The following is an 18,106-nucleotide window of genomic DNA, read 5'->3' on the forward strand; positions in this document are numbered from 1 at the left end:
AGCATGATACTTGCTATGGCGGTGCTCCAATCAGAATCAATCATGCCATCTCCTCCCTCACTACACAATGGCTCATTTCTACAGTAACCATTTGTAACCAACTGATTTCCTGTTCCTTCGAGCCCTTTGCTTCCTGTAGTTATGTGGACAGAGCAGCAGAGAAAAAGAAAAAAATGAATGTGCGTTTAAAAGTTCACTTTCAGAGTAGGCCTAATTCTGCAGTGGAGACACATTTTTATTAGTGGGTTATGTTAAATGCAGTTTTATTAGTCAGGTTAGTTATTAATATTAATTTTCAAATGTGTCTCTTGCACCATAGGCATTTCAGGTGAAAAATAGTGTGCATTTTTGAATGTGCACGTGTGCGTTTAACTGTAAAAATAGATTTGCATCTTATATGTTAAAATCGTTTTTGACTGAATAGCCTGTCTTTACTTATATGTCCATGTTAATCTGGCAACACATATAGCAATGCACCACTTCCATGTGGTGGTGCTGCATCAAAAAAAAAAAACTACCTGTGCAGTAGTGCTGTACTCTGTGCTGTAACACGCCAAATATCCTTACATATACCCTCCTTTTGTTTTTAGAACTTGGCTACGATCCAAGCCAATTCCTAAAAACAACTTGTTCTTTTTTTCTTTTAAAATGCATGTGTATTGGGATATCTTTCTCTTCCTGACGTAGCTAGTAAAATCAGTAACATTTTCATTTTTACTGATAGCACAATCAACCATCCACCCATGATTAGCACCAGGACAGCCAAACCCACTATTGAGCGTTCCCCTCAGGTTCCCCAATTAAATCTTTCCACTTCTATTATCCCCAGATTTCTAATTGTAATATTGTTTTTTCTCAAATTCATTTTTATAACATGTCTTTCTTTGTGATTCAATAAATATTCCACATCCGGATCTATTGGAAAAGTATCCCTTTGAAAAAAATCGATATTTTCCACTTGGCTTTCCCAAACATCATTTGTTACATGAAACAATGTTAACCCCCCAATTGACACAATTGTATCCTTTGGAACCTGTAAATAAAAAACATTATATTTCACCTGTTTAACCACGTATGTTCCATGGTTTAAATGTACTACCGCCATGTTCTTTAAACAGGTGCTGACCAACCATTTACCTCTGACTATCTTAGCCTGTGCCATTTCTTCACTCCCCATATTGCTAATAATCACTTCACATCCCTCTGATATATTTGGGTCAGATTTCAAACCACAAATAGCATCTGTGGCATCAGGAACAAACGGTTTACCTGGACACATATAATTTTGTTCTTTAAATTTTACACATGTTTCCAGGTTTGGTATTAAATAAACTTCAGGTTCCCATGACTGAAATGCCACCACTTCTGGAGTCTTAATCTTAATAAATGTGTCCTCTTGCCAAAATCCCACGTTGTGTACCCACTTCGTTTGGTAAATAAGTTCAGGGGCTACATATGGGATGCATAGCAAAAATCCGATCTCTAGTCTTTCCAAGTCCACATATAACGGCATTGCATTACCCATTTCGAATGCAATTTTTACCTGTATTATATCAATTTCCCTCCTGGTCAATCTTTCTATCATTTGACGAATAATATCCTGCGAAACAAAATACAAGGGGATATGTCCTTGAATCAATTGTGAAACTGCTGTTTGAACTTCTCTCATGTAATTCGTTAATAGTCTATCAACAGGACTCATTCTGTTCAATATTTCATTTAAAGTTCTGTCATGCTTAAGTATTATTTTAGTCGCCCGTTGCATTACATCCGCTTGTTCATTTAGAATGATTGCAGTTTCATTTATGAATCTTACTTGTTCATCCAGTCCCCCTCTAATTCCATCTAATGTTTTTTGTATTATTTCTAGGTCAATACTCAGTTGTTGCGCTTTAGTACTCAGTGTTCCTACCAAAATAGAATTGGCTGTTGATATTGTGGTACCTATTATGGCTCCAACTATAGACATTACCAATGATATTGCGAGCATCACCGCACCTCTCTTTCCTCTCTTCTTCTTAATGTCTGCTGAATTCACGAAAGTTTTTTCCAATTGCGTTAATATATCTCTTATTCACTGCTTAGAGTCCTCTTTTCTTATTTCCAGCCACTCTTTAGTCTGTTCAATCTTAATTCCGGTATTGTTCAAGTGTTTTTCAATCAAAATCTCAGGATTCAATGGTATTTATATATTTTGGAAAATCATCCTTCTATCACTCATGATGAATCCTGGTGCCTCTTCCACCGCGATACCAGATGCTGGTCCAGGTTCAATGACAACCTGTGCTTCTGTATTCTTGAAGATCCCTCCAAATATCATCATCATTAACCATATCATCGGTATCATCTTCAATGCTGATCGCTTTGCAGCCTTGGTCTTCACCCCTCTTTGGGGCTTTCCCGGAATCCGTCCACGTGGGCTCCAGGACTCCATCGTCTCCCGTGGGCTCTGATCCCGGAACCTCCGACCAAATAATGATAATTTTCTAAATCAAATAGAAAATAAACAAATTAAGTACATAGCACAATACTAACTTCACCCTTTTGCCAAAAATAAAACATGCTTGGTAAAAATATTTCGTTTTTTTTTTTCCTGAAATTAAACACAAGTAAAAAAGAAAACAAGCACACATAAAACAGCATTCAATATTTAATACATTTTCTCTCTGCACACCAACCATGAGCTTCCATTATATATATTTATTTATTCATTTATTTATTTATTTATTTATTTATTTATTTATTTATTAAATATTTTTACATATATTACAGTGTTTATGTGCCATTATAACAATCAACTTTTTAACTTCTATGTCACTGCCTCCTGATTGTACCCATTTATTTTCTCTTTTTGTGTTCAAGGGACTTTATCTGTTTCTACATGCTCAAGCTGCCTGATCTCATGTCTGGGATGGCATGGTTTGATTTGATTTACATGGACAAACTGCTCTATTGCCGTGTCACCTTCATTTTTCAAAATTTTATAAACTACAGGGGAGACCTTATCTATAATTCGAAATGGCCCCTGCCAGGCTGCTAGAAATTTAGAATTTTTCTGTTTACTTTTTCCAAAATGAAACTTGTACACCTGATCCCCTACACTGTATTCCTTTACTGATGTCTTTTTGTCATAATAAGACTTTGCACTGTCAGCAGCTCTTTCCAGATTTCTCTGCACAAAAGTAAATGCATGTTGCAAATGCCTCCTCAGTTCATCAATATATTCATGAACTGTGGATGCACTCACAAGTGTCTGCTCATGTGTTCTGTATAGTAGGTGTTGTGGTAACATCATTTTCCTACCTGTCAAGACATCATAGGGGCTAACACCTGTTGCTTTGGCAGGAGTTGATCTGATTGCCATCAAAACCAACGGTAAACGTAAATCCCAGCAGGAACCTGCTTCTGCCACAAATTTCTTTAAAACATCCACAACAGACCTATTGCTTCTTTCAACTGTACCTGAAGAAGCTGCCCGATATGCGATATGTAGTTTCCTTTTCACACCTAGTATTTGCCATACCTTACTCATTAGAGTACTTGTGAAATGACTTCCTCTGTCTGACTCAATTCTTTGTGGCAACCCAAACCTTGAGAACACATGGTTCACCAGCAATGTGGCTGCTGTTTGCGCACTACAATCTGGTGCAGGAATGCATTCAATCCACTTCGACATCAAACATACCACACTCAAAATATAACGGTTTCCCCTGCTCTACCTTTTTAAAGGACCTACATAGTCTATTTGCAAATCTGACCATGGGAGAGTTAGGCCTCTTTTCATCAATGGTGCTCTATGCATTGGTGAAGCAGGTTTAAATTGGGCGCATACTAGACATCCTCTAGTATATAATTCCACATCTTGGGACATATGTGGCCAGTAAGCATAATCTTTTAGTATTTCTAATGTTTTTTGTGAACCTCTATGGCCTGCAGTTATGGCATCATGTGCATGGTGTAGCATTAGCCCTCTGAATGAAAGGGATACTACCCACTGTATTTGTCCTGTTATGGACTCTCTAATCATGAGTCCATCCTGTAATCTAATTTGTGTTTTGTTCTTTAATAGCACCCTCAACTCTTCTTTTCCCATACAATCATTTTCTGTTAATGAATTTTGTTCAGGATCTATCAAATGATTATAATAGATTCCCAAAATTCGATCATTCTTTTGTGCCTCAATCAAATCTTGGACTGGCGTGTCATGACTCCACTGCACCACCGGTTAATCTACCTCCTTTGGTGCTTTAGAACCTGTGACTGCATCAATTTGTGTTTCACCCATTAAATAATCAATAGGTAGCAATTCTCCCATCACAGACCCAATCTTAGCCAGGTGGTCTGCCTTATCATTTCCCTCCTTATCCTCTCCTGGTGTTTTTAAATGCCCACAAATTTTTCTCCAGTATATTGTTAAATTATTCTCTGACACCAATTTGTCTATGGCTTGTATCATTTTTCCATGTTTAAGTGGCTTTTTGTTGTATGTAACCATGCCTCTTGCTTTCCAACCAGGCAAATACTCCACAAAGCTATTCCGTGCATAGTCAGAATCAGTCACCAGGACAATTTCACTGAACTTTTTATCAACTGCAGTAGCAATTGCTTTATAAATGGCTGCCAATTCCGCCACCTGACTGCTCCTATCTCCAATCCTCATCCCTATACTGGGGACGCCTTCACATTTCAACCAGACATTTCCTATTCCTGCCACTAATTGTTTATTACTGTCATTTTCAATGTGAAAAGCACAACCATCCACATATACAGTTGGCAAATCCTTGCATGTTTTTTCATCAAAAGCTTTGTGTGGTGATTGTTCAAATTCCTGCAAACTAGTTTCCACTTCCATTTCATTTGGTATTTGTTCAGCTGCACAGTCATGTAAGTCAGCTAACCCTTGAGCAATTGGGTTCTTTTTATTTTGTCCATATCTCACTTCTACGGGAAAACCTTGTATTGCCAGCGTCCATGAAGTGATTCTGGATTGCGCTAGATTACCTGATCTAATTCTTTTACTCTCTAAAAATTGCAAAGGTTGATGATTTGTTTCAATAATCACCTTTTCTCCCTGAACAATGGGGCGGAAATGTTGTAGCGCCCACACAGTGGTTAATTGGGCCTTTTCACATTCATTAAATTTCATTTCAACTTGGGAAAATGCCTTACTTGCATATGCAATGGTTTTGTGATTCAAATCGTGTTTTTGTGATAACACTGCTGACATACAATGTTCAGAAAACCTATTTCTATAAAGAAATCCCTGCCCTTTATGGGGTATGCTAAACCCTTTACAAGACATTCCTTTAATTTAGCCACTGCATCAGACTGCTCTTTTTCCCATTTCCTGTCAGTATTCAGTTTAAGCAGTTTAGTCAAAGGTTGAGTGATTTCTGCATAATTTTCAATGAACTTTCTGTTATAGCCTGTCATCCCTAATAAACTCTTTACTCCTTTCACATTTTTAGGATCTTTTAATCTTTGTATGGCCTCTATTTTCTTCTTTTGTGGATTTAGCCCATGTTCAGTCACTTCATGCCCTAGAAAGTTCACTTTTTTCTTGCACCATTGTGCTTTTTGCAAAGATACTTTGGCGCCTGCTTTCTGCAATTGGCCAAGTACATGTCTTATTTCATCAAAATGGCTTTTCAGGCTTTCATTTTTTATCAGGACATCGTCCACATAAACTATTGTTCCTCTTTCCGCTGCATCCGGCATGGCCTTTCTCAAAAATATGCCAAATTCACTCCCACTATTGATGTACCCGAACGGAGCTCTAAGCCAGGCATATTGAGTCCTGTCAAATGTAAAGGAAAATAAATGTTGTATCTCCTCTGCCAATGGCACGCACCAATATCCAGAGGTGAGATCTAATGTGGTAAATACATTTGAACCATGTACCTGAGCTAGGCCCTGATCAATGAATGGCAGTGGCCATCTAGATACTGGTACTCTTTTATTTAACTCTCTCAAGTCTGCACACAGCCGCCATTGACCATTTGGCTTTAACACACCTAAAATAGGTGTATTGGATGTGCTATGAATGGGCCTGATGATTCCCCGCGATTCCAAATTTTTAATAATCTCTGCCAATTATTCTAAACATGCCAGTGGTAGTCTATACTGGCGTACAAACACTGGATTTCTGCTACACCCTTCTGGTAGTGTGGCCACATGTAAATCAGTTAAACCACAATCATAAGCATCTTTTGCAAATACATCCTTAAACTCCATAAATATCTCCCTCAGATTGTCCCTATCCTCATTGCTTTCACACGCATCCGCTAAGGAGATCTGCTCTTCTACCATTTTGGAAAATTCTGGAAAATCTTCTGGTAAGGGAATCTCGGCGCTTTCCTCTAACTGTGTGGCTGTGTCTTTTTGTAAAGCTGCCACTTTTAAATATTTTGGCATATCAGCTTCCACTTCAATGGGCTGATTTTCTGTTTCATTTTCATTTAAATTAAATATTATGCAATCCTCTTGATGGCAGCACACTGTCTCATTTGAATCATAAGGATACACAGAATGAATTTTAAATATTCCTTTGGGCTGAGAGTCCAGGTGTTCTGGCAACTCACCCTTGGCATCTACATACTTTTCAGGAATATTTCCAATCACCATGTTATTTAAATCTGCCGTATAATGTGATTTTTGTATGGCCATTCCTAATGGGGAGTTTTCCTCTAAATGAATATCCTGACAACCTTTATTATTTACCATAATTTTTACAGATCCAACACCAATGTCTACCAATGGAATGTATTCATAATACAGGCCTTGATGTTTTATAGATTCATTCAGGCATACAAATGCATCAGAGCCTTTCATCTGCTGTCCATTTTTACATTTCAGTGTTATTGCAAACTGTTTTGTAAATGCAGGAATAATAGTATCTTTCCTCATTTGCAATTCGATTGCATAAGGAACCAGTTGTGCACAATGATAAGCCCTTCTTTTGTCTTCAAATTCAGGTGCCGGACCACCTAGGCGTGACCATATTTTTTGATTAAGGAAATCTAACACCATACACATTCTGTGCATGATGTCATTGCCCATGTATAATTCATTTTGTGCTCCACTCACTATCCATACATTATGGTAAATTGTTTTCTGCCCAATGCTAATTTTAAGCATGCATCTGCCTGCAATTCGGTTTTCAAAGTCTGGACTGTCCAACCCAGAAACATATTGGTTTTTAATCCTAAATCTCAGGATTTCTTCCATCTCCATTATTTTTTGCAACAATTTCTCATTAATGAAATTCCTTTCATGTCCAAGCGCTAAAGTGGCTTTTATTGTTTTAAAATAGTCATCTATACCAACATGAACCCATGGTTGCTCATCTTCCATGTGTATTTCTGCCAGAGTGGTAATGTGTTTTTCTGAATCTGTTTTAGGAGCAATATTCTGTTTGCATGTTTTCTCTTTTAAATAAAAACGTAATGTGTGCTCATCTATGGCAGTCTGCCAATTTTTCCTTGGGTCCAAGTATATTTGTACAGGTACTTTTTCATTGTCGCTCTGTATTTTGTCTTGACACATTAATATAACAGTGACACTAGGTATGCAGCTATTCTGGAGATATACCTCCACAGCATCATTTGTTTTGGCAACGGTGTGACATTCATTTATATTGCTGTTTTGTGATTTTAGTTTCTTAGGCCTCAATGGTTTTTTGGTTAAGGACCACAGCACTCCATTCACCCCATCTATTAGAGGAGACAATCTTTTCAGGCAATCTGTCCCCATCAGAAATGGAATTTCACAAATAGATGTGATCAATACCTCTTGTTTCATTCTGTGCTTTCCTATTTTTATGTCAACCTCAGTTACACCTATGATGGGCACCTCCTCCCCATTAAAGTTATGCACTGGGCCTTCATTTTCCTTCACTGTGATCTGACTCTGTGGGGGTCTCCCTTCATTGATACTCTTTGCCAGCTCCTTGGACATAATTGTGGCCTGTGCGCCAGTGTCAATCATAGCAAAGGTGTGGCATTTTTCTTCTACAGTGATGGGTGCATAATATCTGTCCTCAACTTCCTCTAATACACATAAAAATGTGAATTCTTACTGATTTCAGGGCTCACCTTTCTCAGGTCTTTTTCACTTTTGGCTAAACACATTGGTAAATGGAAAGACATTTTTCCCTCCTTTTTACCATTTCAGCGCGAGAGACTTTATTCATTTCTCCATGATCAGAGGTTTTTTGGAGTGTGGCCACTGTTCGCCCATCCATCTGGGTAACATCAGAGACCACATTACAACCTTCCAACTGAACATGTGTAACAACATCATTCAGCAATTTGTCATTTTTTAATTCTGTGCATTTGTGATCATTTAGTGTGATACCAGCCCTTTCAGCCTCTTCAAAAATATGTGGCTCAAAGAATTCTTCAGGTGATTGACTTGTACCCTCCTTGTGAGTATTTCCTTTTTCTGTCTGTGTTTGGTCATTGTTTTGCTTGCCCAGGGAAGGAGCTATAGCATCCCCACTTACTCCCTGTCCACTGGTATTCCCCATGCATGAGTCATTTTTCTTAAATCTGTCCCTTTGTTCTTTTGGAATTCCTAATGTTTCTTTTTCATTTGTACAAATCTTTACTGTTTTATTTAGCTCTAGGTTAAACCGTACCTCTTTTTTAGAAGTATTTGCACTTTCTGTCACAAGTTCATTTACTGGCACTTTCACATTTAATCCATTAGGCATCTCAGAGTCGTTATGCAAAATTATATCAGAGCAATCTGTCATTTTTGCACTGCAGTTATCATAAGTACTTAGTCACTTTTCGGAAGCCCCCCGCCGGTCATTGCTTTGGCCATCAGCCCCCTCTTTGGAAGGTTGTTTTTGAGCTGTACAGAGCTTTCCTATTTGCTCAGCTAACATTTTCACTTGGGCCTCAAGGCACTGGAACCTTTCGATCTCTCTAGGATCCTCTTACTGTGGCCTAGGTCGATATTGGTTGTTTTCCCCCTGATTGGATCTATTCTGATACCTCTCAGGTGATTGATGTCGGTTGGGATGGTTTCTGAACTCTTCATTCATTTGTGGAGGGGAGCTGGTTGCACCCATCCTTTGATTATAGTCCCCTGGTGGGGAATCATTGTACTGACGTGGATTGTAGTTCACGTTTTGCCTCATGTCCTGTCTCTCAGATTGTGGGTACTGGCCCCTAGGTTGATTTCCATTATCAGTAAATCGATCCACATATCGGGGCCTATCCTGATTACCATATATCATGGTGTTGGGATCAAATCTGCTCTGTGTCCCCAATGACTGGTAGGGACCATCATTTCTTTGATCTTGATTTTGTCTCTGGTTATTGTTCAGACCTGCCATATCAGGCCGATATCCTACCCGGGGTCTGTCCCCTAAATACCTAGGGCTGATGTAGCTCTCTCTATTACTAGGATCATGTGATTGGAACATTGGTACAGGAAATGGCGATCTTTGTTGATTACCCCTTTGTTCAGGTGCCACATTATTTTTACCTTGGCTTTGAGCAGACTCAAGGGACATTTTGGCTGACCTGATTTCCATTACTGTGGCTGAGGGTTCTTTAGATTTAGGTCTAGTATCTTTCATTTTATCACTTTCTCTACCCTGACAATAGAGTACCTCATATAGTTTTGTGCTTTGATGTACAATCCATTCAAGGGACTTGTCACGGTCAAATTCACGGACCAATTGGGATATGATGTCTTTCTGTAGCCCATAGAAGTATGCAGTTTTAAACTCATTGGAATTTGAGTCAAAAGATACATCAAAGCGTGAAAATGCTCTTTTTAAGTCTTGTAAAAATTGGCGAGGGGATGTATTAGGTCCAGCAGTAATTGTGTAAGCGACTTTCTTTGCCTCCTGCAATGACTGAAAAGGAGAAAAATGACGCCTAATTTCTTTTTCAAACTCCAACCAGGTCATATTCTGCTGTTCATTTAATCCCCTTATGATGCTGGCCGTCGGGGCATCTAAAGTTAAATTAAAATATTGTCTGTACTGTTCCTTAGGTATCTGGAGTGCTTTAAAAATGGCATGCACCGCTTCTAAGTGATCCTCAATGCAGCATTCACCTCCCTTTTTAAATGGTTTGATCAGGGCTTTAATGGATTTCATTATTTTTATGGGGCTACTTGTTGCAATGCATGGAATTGCACTATTGTGTGATTCAATCCTGTTTTCAGGTGTATGAGATTGGTGGCTGCCCCCAATGGGAGTATCAAATCCCCCAAGGGCGCTGCAACCAAGTTCAGTCACCGGCCCAGTCACTGGAGCACTAGCTCTTTGGGCAGAGCTAGAATTCACCTCCACTCCATTGAATGTGGTACCCTGCCGCCTCTCCTGGGACCTGGGAATGCACATTTGCTGTTCTAAGTCCTTACACTTTTTAAGGAGTCTGTTTGCTTCATTTTGCAAATAGTTGTTTTCATCACTCATCTTATTAATCACCTCCTGCATGTCGCACATTTGCATTTGGCATTCATTGAACTCTTTATTTCTCTTGTGTCTTTCTTGAATCATTTTAATCATTTCTTGATCTGCACTCTGGAGATCACATTCTTTTTCACAATGTTCTTTTTGTAAAATCTGCATTTCTGAAACAACCTCATCTTTATCCTGTCTAATGTGGTCCAATAAGGCTTTTATGTGTACCAACTCTTACTCACTATCCTCAAATTGTTTCTTGCTTTTGGATAACTGAGCATCAAAGTCTCTGCATTTTAATTGCATGTCTTTTGGCATACATCCAATTCTGCTCTCAACATTTCCTGATTTTTACTTGCCCCATCTAATTCAGTCTTTAACGTGTTAATTAGCTGAGTATCATTCTCCTGCATTCGCAGGGACTTATTCAAAATAAACCATATTTTGCCGCATAGCCGTATTAAACAGTCTTTCTCTGCACTTTTATCGGCTGCATTCAATAATCTTGTAAGGCAGACCTGAATTATGCTGCCTTCTGCAAAAATATTGTCTAGTTTTTCTTTCTGCACATCACCCTGAATGCGTTCACGCCATTCTAACGTGCTATTCGACGACCAAGTCCCATGTGCAAACAACTTTGCCTCTAAATATTGCACTAGGTCTGAGAATGTGGTTTCCCTTTGTGACATTCTGAAATTCGTTTTTAGTGGCACACTGCTATTATAAAATGGGTTCCCTTTAATGTGCATTGCCAAAAGGCAGACTATTTTAGGTGATACTCAGCAGAAGGCAACAGGAAAGGTGGCAGCGCTGTACCAACTCCTAAAGACCATGTCCATCCCCCTCCAGACAAAGATCAACATCTACAAGGCAATCATCAGACCTACCCTGACATATGCCTCCGCAGCATGGATGACCTGCCATGAGCGATACCAGAAGAGTCTTCCGATAGTCCAGAACAAGGCCCTGCGGAAATCGTCTGGAGCTCCAATATTCACAAGGATTGCAGACCTTCACAGAGAGCTGGACATCAAGATGTTTGATGCACATCTAGCGAATCTGAGTAAGAACTTCGGCCAAGGACTGGATCCGAACCTGAACCCTCTGATCAGAAGACGCACTGTCACCACTGCAAACCCCTTCGACTGCTTCCCGCGGCCCATCACGGCAAAGACCCTGTGAAACCAGCCCTACTGTGACAATACCACACAGACCAAGAAGAATACAAACCCACGACTACATACTCAACCCGAGAAGATGGAGTAATGAGTCTCAAGCCTCGGTATTGTAGGGTATTTTGTGGAGATTTGGGGCCTGACGGTATTTTCTTGCCGCCGAAAAATAACTTAGCAACAATCACTCCTTGTATTCAGATTGGGCCATGTACAACAATAATACAGTGGACATGCATTATTTCAGCACACAGACATGCGTATTTGGTATGCGTGGTTGGTATGCGTGGTTGGTGGTATTTTGGTGAGCATAATTCCCTTGTTTTATTTGTGGCCCCAATATCCAGAACCCCTTATTTTTGTTTAGATTTTTCGTTTAATCACTAGAGAGACCTCAGGCTTGCATTTCAGGAACACCACATTTTCATTTTTAGTGTGCTACCATGGGCAATTTCTCTCTGTCTTATCTACGGCAGCGAGCTATCATGTGGTATTTTCACTTTCTTATATACGGTAGTGAACTATGTCCCGGGCCTCCCTTTTTGCCGACTCATAGACCTCCGACAAACTACAACACACACAGTTAGTTATAATTGCTCATACTGAATTACATTGTGCACATGGCTGCAGCCAAATTTGATGTTTAGCTACAATTGCACTGTCTAAACATCTCCCCACATCATCAGCACTGTATTGGTAAATATAAAACACACCACCTGTCTGCTTTCAAATATTTTTGTGTATTATAAAAGTTTCATTTAAACACGATCTCACTCTTTACAGAAATAAATAAAATAGCACAGTAACAGCATTGTCTGTGATACACTGAAAAGAGAGTGGCGGAGACAAGAACTCAATTTGCAACATTAAACATGTGAGTAAAGCACAGGAATCTCCTTTCCTACACTGACTGAATATTCTCGTACACACTCAGCACCCACACTTCTGTAATTACCTTATCTGTTCAGCATGAGTTTTCTTCAGCTGTTCTTTCTGAATTTGGCTCCCTTGAAGATTAACCCCAGTGAAAACAAGCGTCTTTCGTTCTCAAACCAGGGTTATTGCCTGGAATTCTCAGCTTTTGCAGCAGGAATGCTTCAGCCAGGAAACAGGTCCTTCTCCCAGCTCTGCCAAATCTCGATTGTCCTCCCCCTCTCCTCAAGCTCCCCCAGCAAAACTCTAATCACTGCCTCTAGCATGATACTTGCTATGACGCTGCTCCAATCAGAATCAATCATGCCATCTCCTCCCTCACTACACAATGGCTCATTTCTACAGTAACCATTTGTAACCAACTGATTTCCTGTTCCTTCGAGCGCTTTGCTTCTGAGTTATGTGGACAGAGCAGCAGAGAAAAAGAAAAAAATGAATGTGCGTTTAAAAGTTCACTTTCAGAGTAGGCCTAATTCTGCAGTGGAGACACATTTTTATTAGTGGGTTATGTTAAATGCAGTTTTATTAGTCAGGTTAGTTATTAATAAGGTTAGTTATTGATTTTCAAAAGTGTCTCTTGCACCATAGGCATTTCAGGTGAAAAATAGTGTGCATTTTTGAATGTGCACGTGTGCTTTTAACTGTAAAAATAGATTTGCATCTTATATGTTAAAATCGTTTTTGACTGAATAGCCTGTCTTTACTTATATGTCCATGTTAATCTGGCAACACATATAGCAATGCACCACACCCATGTGGTGGTGCTGCATCAAAAAAGAATTGCTACCTGTGCAGTAGTGCTGTACTCTGTGCTGTAACACGCCAAATATCCTTACAGTATCCAAATATCACAGCTGATGGATAAAATCTATCAGCAAGAAGAAGGCGGACAGGAGAACCCTCTTTGGTCCTTCTCCCACAGATTGGAGAGATGCATGGAAGGGCAACGTTTTCTTGTTTACGTGCAACCTTGTTGGCGTGCGACCGTTCAACTGTTTTTTAGCTTCACGGAGGAGAGATGCAGAAGAAGTTAAGGTGAGGTAGAGTGATGTGGGCATTGTGCTTTTGAAGAAGGAAAGCTTGTGCCCTGCGTTGGCACTCATTAGGTTTGTCTTGGTTACCAGGATGAGGGGTTGCTTTTGTGGCTGGGCCGGGCTGGGCCGGGAGATAATTTAGCTTCTGCACTCTCCAACATTGCCTTTAGGCCAGTCATGTGTGGGCTGTTTTTGAAGCGTTTTAACAGTGGCTCCCTTCACTTCCACTCACTAAGTAGGCCCTGAGGTTTGCGTTGTAACTGGTATATGTTCAAATATAAATGGTGACAGAGGAGGCTCTTCAGCGGGGATTGTAGATGAACGAGTTATGCATATGCAGCCATGTTGTTCTAAGGCGCAAATGCCATTTTTCAAACGGTTCCCCTTCGTACTCTCGCTTGGACGTGAGTGCACACTGGCAAGTAAGGTGGGGCTTACTGAAATGTGGGCGATGCCGTATTTGCAGGAATTTTCTAGCACGTCCGGTTGTATACTGCAGTGAATAATATGCGGTTGGGATTACGGGCACCCTCACCAACGGTTATTTATTGAGAAAGATAAATGCACGTTTTGAACAAGTGCAAGCGAATGGAAAAGATGAGGACTGCAAGAGGCAATGCTAAAGTCGAGGGTACACGCAGGGCCGGGCAGAGTCCACCCACTTTATTCAGAGTCACCCCCCCCCCAAAAGAGAAACATTGGATGACCTATTTGAATGAACTAAAGTCGACTTCGGGGATCAAACCACAGTTGTTAGGCTTGCAGGACAGAAACTTGACAACTGCACTATATTAACTGGTGAAAAATAGCAAGCAACTAAAGGTGAAATATCCCATGTTGGTACTGCAAGTCCCAGGGAAAATATTTTGTATTGGTTCTTAGAGTTTAAAACATGCATACTTTTTAACGTTTTCAAAAACACTATTAGATGAAAATAGCCTGTCTTGTTTTTGTGTGTGTGTTGATTTTGTGAAAGGCAAATGCCATTCGTCCTGTGCAATTTGGGTGGTTATGCATAGCCAATGTAATGCAATGTGCATATTTCACCTTGATATGCTAATTTCTGGCGATGTTGCATACCATTACGTTTGTTGCTGAGTCCCCCCACTTTAATTTTTAGGACTTGACCCCTGGCAAGAAGGGTAAAAGTTATTTACGAATTTGAGGTCAATGACAACAGTTTTAGGGCAGCATATGTTTGCAGAGAAAGTTGTCGGAGCCCCTGGGGCTTTTGTTATGCGGATCGAGGGGGCGCGACGCATCCGCTCTTGGAAGGCAGGCAGAAGGTGTAAGGGGACATCTACCCAGTAATTATGCAGTGGGGTTGTCATCAAGTTCACCTATGCGAAGGTTCCCCGGTTCGAGACTGGGTGGAAACGTCTTTTATTGGTCTCTGTGGCTTTTTATAGGTACAAAATGGTAATTGTTGGTTGAATGAAATACTGGGTTAATTTGTCTGGTTCATTCACCCCCCTAATCCCCATAGCAGGTCACTGCTTGGGACAAATGGAGCTGGACTAGTGGATAGGTGAGGTTGCAGTCCCACTCCAGTAGCACAACACTTACGTGATGGGCGGGTAGCACAGCAGCGCCAGCTCTCAGTTTCCTTTGCAGGTTGGTTCGGTGGCTGCGGGTCTCCCTTCTGGGCGCACTCACCCAGCCTGGTTAATTACTGGCGCGAGGGTATGGCTGGCCCTGAAGTTATTGTCAGGTGGCTCTAGTGGGTCCGGCTATGTTTGGTGTTCGGGTGCATTCACCATCTTATGTTGGGATCAATTCAGTTGTGAGTTTTGTCACTTTGGCTGTGTCAGTGTTTGCCAAATGAGGCATTTTGTGGGCGTGTTACCAGCAAGGTTTGGGCACAGCAGACAGTCTCTCGGTTACCTTGGTAAAGCTTTCAGTTGCCTTTCAGAGGCGGACCGACCTCTGCAGGGGCACTAGAGGGACAGCCTACATAGCGGGCTGTCCCCTCTGGCAGCCACCTTCCGGGGGATGGTCAGCCTCTACTCTTCCTCCCCAGTGGAGGTGGAAGAGGCATCCCCCAGGGCATGACTTTCTGTGCAGGCTCGGGGGGACACATATAAGGCGGGGCTGCTGAGAGTCAGTCTCTTGTCCCAGTGGTAGTAACCAGTGTTTGACTGGTAGTAACCAGAATCGTAGTCCTCTTGTGCCTTTGGCAGACAGGGATGACATGGTTCACCCTGATTGTAATGTAATATATGTGGCTGGGACCGTCCCATTTTTATTGTTTGCTCCAAAATAAACGATGACCTTGTTTCTTCCAAATGCCCTTACAAAATTATCCGTTGTTATTTCATGATGTGATTGTGAGACACTGGCTGCAGGAGGTGGGGGTGACCAATGGGGATCTCCCCGCTAAGTCAGTGTGATGTTCGAGCTAAAACATGGCGCTGGTGCGCAGTGCATCCTGGGGGCGCTCAGAGCCATAATGGATTTTTAACCATGCCTCAGTGGAAAGTTGCACTTGCTTTGCGAAAAAACACGTTTTCAACGTTATTCGCTGCTGGGCTTGGAATGCAGGCCTTTCTCAGCCAAGGACACGGCGCTGGGAAAGCTGAAATCCCCAGGTGCCGGCTGGTACCTGATAACAAGGTTTGTTGTGGTTTGCTATGCCCGCGCCAAGGTTTCGAGATGAATTATAGAACTGTTTTCCAAGGCATTTTTTAGGAGAGGGTAGCGCTTTGCTCGAGGTTACTGTCGGTTGACCCAGCTGGCAACCAACGGTCACTCATCAATGCACAAGCGCTATTGCCAGAAGGTTCGAGAAATTGCCAGCCCTTTAGAGGAGTGCATATATGTGGAACCCCTCAATGGTCAGACGGGAAAAGCACAAAGACCTCAGTCGGAGGGGGGACGCCTTGTTCTGACATACCTGTGGGCTGTTGTGTTCTCGGCCTTGCTGTTACCGGGGTCTTCCAGCCGCTTCTGGTGAGATGAGGGATTCAGTTACGCCCATGGTGATATATTCCTGCTAACCTACTATCCTTTCTGTGATTTATCTGTGATTTATTCCTGTGTTATCACTTATTGCTTATGTATGTCTAATTATGAATAAATAGCCGTATAAGTGCTACTTACTCTCTAAGTGTGCGTGTGGTTGTGAGTCATTGTGTCATCTACCTGCGTTCAAAGTATTGGCTCGGCAACTGCACTGGTGATAAATGACTGTCCGTGCACTCTTGGCGAGCAATACATTTTTGGCGACGAGGATGGGATATTTGCGATGAATTGCTCCAAATATTAAAGAATCTGTTTGAACGCAGATAGGCTTTGCTTACATTGCAAGCATAAGTTATTTGGCAGTGAGTGTTGGACTGTGTTAATCTGTTTTTTTTGTGTGTGTGTGTTTGCGCGAGTGACTGCAGTGTGGAAAGGAAAAAATATCTATATATAAAGAGGTTTTGAACATTACTGTAATGATGAATAGTTTGTTCAGGAAAAAGAGTGTTCCCGCTGGCGGTGAATGTAATGTTCTGATGTTATAATTCCAGGGTGGGCTAAGAGCCCATATGATAAATTGGCCCAGGTGTGGGCATGCGGCCCGGGGCTAAGTGAAACATGGGTTCACGGATTGGGAGACATTGATCCGTCAGATGTAATATCTTGTTTACAACAGGTTTCAGTAGAGACGGGAAAGGAATGCACCGCCCTGGGTAGGCGGGGTTGGGTCCTCCTGCATGCCTACCGAAAGCTACATCAAAAAAATGTGGAAATGAAAAATGATATTTTGCGATTAGAAAAAGAGTTGGCTGCAGAAAAGCAGATTGCATTGATGCAGCAGATCCAAATAAAACTTTTCAAAGATAAAGCTGTTAAATATCAGGCTGTGGCAGAAAGGGCAGCAGTCAGAGTAGCCCGCTACAAGTACAGGAAAAGACGGGGATGGGTCAACCAAAGGAAAGTGGCAGCTGTTATTGCCACTGCAGGTGTGGATTGGGACCCTGATAAGTGGGATGGAGACATTTTTTGACTCAACCAGCCCAGAGAGCAGCTCGGCAAGCGAGTCAGATTCCAAAGCAGAACTTAATCAAAAGGCAGTGGCAGCTAAGCCTGTTAGAAGACAGCGTCCCGGACCCCACCCACAGGATCCTGCAGGCAGGGTTGTGGATTTAACCACGCTGGAGGATTACACTCAGCAGGAGGTTAGGGAAATCATTACTCGTTTGAGGCAAAAGTCAGGCTAACCTTTATTGACATGGATGGTGAGATTGCTAGATGGGGGCGCCGCAGGGCTGTTGGTAGATGCCACAGACTCACCGCGCTTTTTGCCTCTGTCAAATGACACCAGTGTACAGGAGGTCTTAAGGGCAGGGCCGCCCCCGATGAGAATGGGCAAGCTTCACAGGTGTCTTTGTTGCAACTAGCAGCCCAGTTATGTAATCGCAAGTATCCTATTACCACAGACTGGCCCAGTGAGGAAAAGAAGTGGCATACTTTGAAAGAAGTGGTCCAAAAGGTCAGAGAGCAGGCCATGAAAGAGGCAATTCACGTAGATGCACCAGGACACATGGGGGTCGTAC

This window comes from Ambystoma mexicanum, chromosome 1p (assembly GCF_040938575.1).
Source record: "Ambystoma mexicanum isolate Mex_15411 chromosome 1p, UKY_AmexF1_1, whole genome shotgun sequence".
NCBI lineage: Eukaryota > Metazoa > Chordata > Amphibia > Caudata > Ambystomatidae > Ambystoma > Ambystoma mexicanum.